At 43.1% G+C, this 6,000-nt stretch overlaps 1 long non-coding RNA gene across 1 annotated transcript; it reads left to right on the forward strand.

The window, feature by feature from the left end:
* Positions 1-2,325: 2,325 nt before the first annotated feature.
* Positions 2,326-5,402, forward strand: LOC149970450 (uncharacterized). The gene is made up of 2 exons (XR_016493463.1): positions 2,326-3,178; positions 3,532-5,402. It is a non-coding gene; the product is annotated as an uncharacterized LOC149970450 (long non-coding RNA).
* Positions 5,403-6,000: the final 598 nt, after the last annotated feature.

Consider the following 6,000-nt stretch of genomic DNA (forward strand, 5'->3'; position numbering starts at 1 on the left):
TGTAGCTGCAGTTGACTGGTCTCTGAAAAACACAGCTCGAAGGAACATAAGTGCATATCTCCTCCATGTGGAGAAAAATTCCTCAATCGGGTTAAGGAAAGGAGAGTATGGGGGTAAGTACAGGGTGGGAAATTGTGGATGGGCCTGAAAACATGCTTGCACCATTTGAGCATGGTGGAACCTGACATTATCTCACACAATGACATAGGTCATGCCATCAGCTCTACAGACCTGATTTAGCTCATCAAGGAAGGTTACATTCGAACAGCGAATCATGTGGCTGCCTGCAACTCAATATACAGAGTATATAGAGTAGAGAGCTTTAGATGTTGTACGACCAAACATTAGAACAGGCAAGATGCGTAATCTAAGCAACTTTGACCGTGGTATGATTGTTGATGCCACACATGGTGATTCCAGCATCTCAGAAACAGCTGCCTTCCTGGGACAGAGACTACAGTCTCTACAGTTTACAGAGAATGGGGCGAAAAACAAAACACATTCAGTGAGCGGCAGTTCTGTGGGCAAAAACACCTTGTTAATGAGAGAGGTCAGAGGAGAATGTCCAGACTCATTCAAGCTAACAGAAAGGCCACAAATGTTCAAATAACAGCTGTTTAAAACAGTGGTGTGCAGAAGGGCATCTCTTAACGTACAACACCGTGAATAATTCAGGCCGTTGTGGAGGCAAAAGGGGGTCCTAACCAGTACTAGATAGGGGTACCTAATAAAGTGGCCTGGGAGTGTACAGTGATGTCAAATCTGAAAATATGGTCTGGAAAAGTGGTACATGGGACCATAGAAACAGTGTCTGATAAAGAATGATGATGAAATATTACATCCATAGATAATGTAGTCCAATTGGTTCAGGGTAATTGGTGTCAAAGGATCTCGTTATCCTGAAACTTTCATGATCTAAACATGGAATATTGTTTGTCAATATATATATAACTCTGCATAAAGAGTAATGCAACAGTTACTTGTCATTTTGAGGAGGTGTATCAATTGATAGTTAGATAATTGTAATGAAATGAATAGACAGTCATCTCAGATGTAATGTGTGAATTGCATTTTGAAATGGTAATACTTTGACGTTAAGTTGTGTCATTTTGAACAGGTGATTTTAGTTCAATGAACAAATGATCTTAGCTTTATGTGTATTGTATCCAAGCAATTGGAAAAAGTGTTCGAGTTTTGAAAAATGTGCATTTTGATCATTGGTTGTGAGTTTTGTGTCTAGAGTTTTGAAAAATGACATCAAGGTTCCCGAAATGAGTGCCAAAGTGATTGCAAAAAACTGTAAACAGCACGTAGCAGCAGTGCAAAAACAATGGGACATGACATGACATTTACTCTCATGGGTGCCCAACTAAGTGACCCAACTGGCTGGGTCAAAAATAGCCCAACGTGTGTTCTGTCCACTATTTACCCAGCCCTGGGTTGTTTTAAACCAAGCATTCTTTTGTGTGTAGGGCTCTGGTCAAACGTTGTGTGCCATGTAGGGAAAAGGGTGCAATTTGGGACACAGGCAAGGAGAAGCTGTAGGGACACATGTTGTCTCCAGGTGGGCTTTTCTTCAGAGGTAATTGTCATTATGGATATGTAGAAATACTCTATCATGATGAGAGCCCTGCAGCATAGCAGAAGCCTGTGTGTGAGTGTGTGTGTGTGTGTGTGTGTGTGTGTGTGTGTGTGTGTGTGTGTGTGTGTGTGTGTGTGTGTGTGTGTGTGTGTGTGTGTGTGTGTGTGTGTGTGTGTGTGTGTGTGTGTGTGTGTTTCAGAGGCAGAGCGAGGAGGGATTACTTTGAACTCTGTGTTGCTTTAATTTTCAAAGGAAATGTCCTGCAATCCCAGCATGATTAATGTATCATTTGGGGTAAAGTAGGTAGAATGTGTGGTTTGTAATGATGTCCTACTTTCTTTTCTTTTTTTTCTCTTAAGCGTTCCCCCCATTTGTACCACTTTCACCCCCAGTGGAAAAACATTATTATCAGCAGCGTGAAGAGGACCACAATCATTCACAGCCCACCGTTTCTCAAGTTCGCAAATCGTCTTGAAAATTGGGCAGGCCTGCAGAGTGTTTGCCACTTAAGTCCCCTGTTCCTTTTCCTTTTGATATGTGTGCGGAAGGTCTGGAAACCCCACACCAAACGAACCTGTCAGAGTGCAGACTGAAACATAAACCAATTTCAAGAACGTTTCTCCTTCACGTAACAATAACACGCTTTTGAAAAATAACACATTTTTAACAATTCTGAGTCAAATGACATAAAACCTTTTTTTTTTATTCAGTAGGCTGGCATTTCAATTTTTGATACGGAAGTGTCCTCTATATTTTTAACTAGTCAAGTATGAACAAATTCCTATTTAGAATGACAGCCTGCCCTGGCCAAACCCAGACAACAGTGGGTAAATTGTGATACAGCCTGGATTTGAACCAGGGACTGTAGTGACACCTCTTGGACTGATTGGCAGTACCTTAGACCACTGTGCCACTCAAGAAGATATTAAGTGACCCCACACCATGGAGCTGTTGTGGTAGATACATTATACAAATTGAAGCTGATTGTCAATGAAAAGGATGCATTTGACTTTCAGTGTACAGTATATGGAACACAAAAGGCCCCTTGCCCACCCAGCTATGTATGTATGTGTGTGTGTCTGTGTGTATGCATTGCGTGTGTGTGTGCGTGTGTGTGTGTATCTGTCGTGGCTGCCTGGTTATAGTTGGTCATAATTATTTACAAGAGGGAGTAAAGTTATATCTGGAAAATGTTGGCATCGTACCATTGTACTGTAGATTGAAACCAGGTAAAAAAATCTTGACAATGAGGTATATGATGTCAAGCTAAACAGAGAAAGAGGGGGTCAGCCCATAAAAGGAGAGGTCACCCTAAACAAGCCTATTGTTGACAAACCATGAAGCGAATAGAAAACAGGAAAGTGTTAGCCCCCACCTCCTCTCCTATGATCAAACATAGCTTAACGAATAGCAGTGTTTTCTGACCGTACACAACCCAGATGGCTTGGTTTCCTTTCATTCACAGTGTTTTCTCTCTCTTCTGTTATACTTCCTGAAAGCATCCGATGCAGCCATGTTTTGACGTCTCGTGACCGTCGGTGAAACCAAAAAGGAAAGCTTTTGGAATTCCACTGAACCGCATTTTGTTTCCAGGAGGTAGGTACTGTATCCTGGAATGGGGGCGAATTTGGCTTTCTGAAACATATTGTACATACTCTAGCTTTTGTTGGGTACGTTGGGATATTTTACACATACTGTATTGGTTACCAAATAACCAGCGGCTAGTTAGACAATCTCAGCTCCTCTGTCCTATCTGACATGGCCTCATCTAGCATCTTTAGAAGTGGAGGGTGTCTGGATGAATACTGAAGTACAATGTCTGGATAAAGCCAATACAAACGTACAATAGAACAATTCGATTTATTCATTATTTTATTATTTCATTTCCCAAGGTATCAATTACTAATCATTGTTTCCTGTGTGTGTGTCTCCTTTCCTCTCCTCCACAGTGCTACGGATGTTGTAATTTACCATATATATACACCCTAGTGTTTCCTGGTGGTCCCCAGCACTGTAGTTATGGTTGTGTGTATGTCTTTAGAAAGCGCAGGTGTCAATGTGTGTGGTCCCCACAGTGGTGGAGGCAGTTGAGGGCTCAGGGTAAGGAGTCCTCTTTAAAGAACCGTCACTCGCCGGGGTTAATATCTGTTTCCCATCTTTACCAAGTGGCTCTTGAGGGGCTGTGGGTTCCCCCCCATTTAATTTTGTAAAAAAAAAATAAAAAGCAGGAAAAAAAAGCCCTCACTTATGAAATGACAAGTACTTGAAAAGATCTAATATGGTCTTAATTGTCTAGCTGCATTGACTAGGGGCGGGGACGGAAGGAATGGGGTGGGGTAGGGTGGAGGGGCGCTCAAGCATGTTTCGCATTACAATAGGAAACGAACCCATTCTCTGCTGCAAACATAGCCCTGTCGATAGGAAGAGGGTGGAGGGTGGAGAGGAGGAGTACGGCTGGAGTGGAGTGGGACACACACACAGGCACACTTAGAAAAGTATTGAAGGACTCTGGGTCTCTCTAGTCTCTCAGTACTGATTTTATACTCTGTTGCAGGCTCACAAAGAGATGCCCTGGTGCTCAACACAGCATAAAAACGCCCCATCTAATAAGGCTCCTGAGTTTGCCACTATGACGTTCAATAGATCCACTTGTCACTGCAAAGGATCTGAGGGCCGCACCACACCGAGCAACCCTCAGAAGGAAACTGTCCAGCTGTTACGACATGAAAACATTCAACTTTGTAAATGCAATAGCGGTATCTGCTCATGACAGTATCAACAGGGATCTGTAAGTAGGCCATAAAATCAGGCAATAAAGTGCAAGAAAAAAACGTATACAAAAAAATGCTAATAACCACAGACCAATTGAATTGTCATATCATTAAATAGTTGGTAGGCCTATACAATAGCTTCCTACTCACCTTTGCGACGACGACGACTTTGAGCTTGTGTAACCTCTTGGGGACCTGAAGAACTAAAATGGTAAAACTGCTAATCAATAAATGATGACTTTAACCTTGTGTGCCGTGACACCGACCACGTTTGGTTGATGAACAAGTCTTGGGTTACAATTTCTCTCGTGGACAGGTCAAGGACACTCCAAACCTAAAGCGTGTGGGGAGCAACCTAACGTGGAATGTCAGGTCTATTAGCCTACCTATTAGCCTACCAGGAACACGCTTGCCTGCTCTACCCTCTCCCCTTCAACTCCCTTTGCCAACCGCAACGGCTTAATTAGCGAGCTCAAGATTTACACTGCCAGAAAAATGTGTTTTAAACTTGTATGCAAATTTTCTGCGGTTGGTGGAGCCTCTCCCGTTCCAATCATCCATACTGTGCTGAAAACAACACATTTCCCTCTCTCCCTGCACCATCAGAGCAACGTATGGTGCACAGGCATTGCTTTCGGTACAGTCTAACATCTGTAGCCTAACAAGGAACGATATGGAACACACAGAAAGGGAACTTGTCTGTTGTTCGCTGTTTGACTGAGACTTTTGTGGGAAATGTGGTGTAGAAGAAAATAGCCTTTCCAGGGTGAGGAGTTGGCGTGGGAGGAGAGACTTGAATTTCTCACAGTGTGGTGATGTCAGGTATAAGCATATTTTCCCTTGAACATTTCCCTGATCGTTTCAGCAGAGAAATATTTTCTGAAATTCTATTAGATTATCCTTATTATATTGAGATGTGTAGCCTATTAAATCATTCTTGTCTTTTTTTTCTATTTGAAAAGTTTCTTCTACCACACATATTGTAATGGCCTCTGATGTAATGGGTTGACCTTTGTGTGGTCCACCTTAAACCAACTACCGAACGGCAACCTGTTGTCTTCAAGCATTGCTTTGTCCCAACGCACGCACGCACGCACGCACACACGCACGCACAACGGCAACCTGTTGTCTTCAAGCATTGCTTTGTCCCAACGCACGCACGCACGCACACACACACACACACACACACACACACAATCTATCACCAGTCCTATAAACCATATCAGTGCTTGTGGCAGGTGCATTTACACACACACGCACACACACACACACACACACACAATCTATCACCAGTCCTATAAACCATATCAGTGCTTGTGGCAGGTGCATTTACACACACACACGCGCACATACACACACACACACACACACACACACACACACACACACACACACACACACACACACACACACACACACACACACACACACACACACACAATCTATCACCAGTCCTATAAACCATATCAGTGCTTGTGGCAGGTGCATTTACCACGTAAGCCCTGTGTTCTGATGAAATAGGGATTTGATTGACCAGTGACCACTGAACTGCTGGCTAGGGTAACAGCCTACTGATCAGCAGCACAGTCATTCAGCCCACTGCCCACTGACACTTGTCAGAGTAGGATTATCCTCCCATCTGAAGTC

This window comes from Oncorhynchus mykiss, chromosome 29 (genome assembly GCF_057628025.1).
Source record: "Oncorhynchus mykiss isolate SJ-2025 chromosome 29, ASM5762802v1, whole genome shotgun sequence".
Taxonomy (NCBI): Eukaryota; Metazoa; Chordata; class Actinopteri; order Salmoniformes; family Salmonidae; genus Oncorhynchus; species Oncorhynchus mykiss.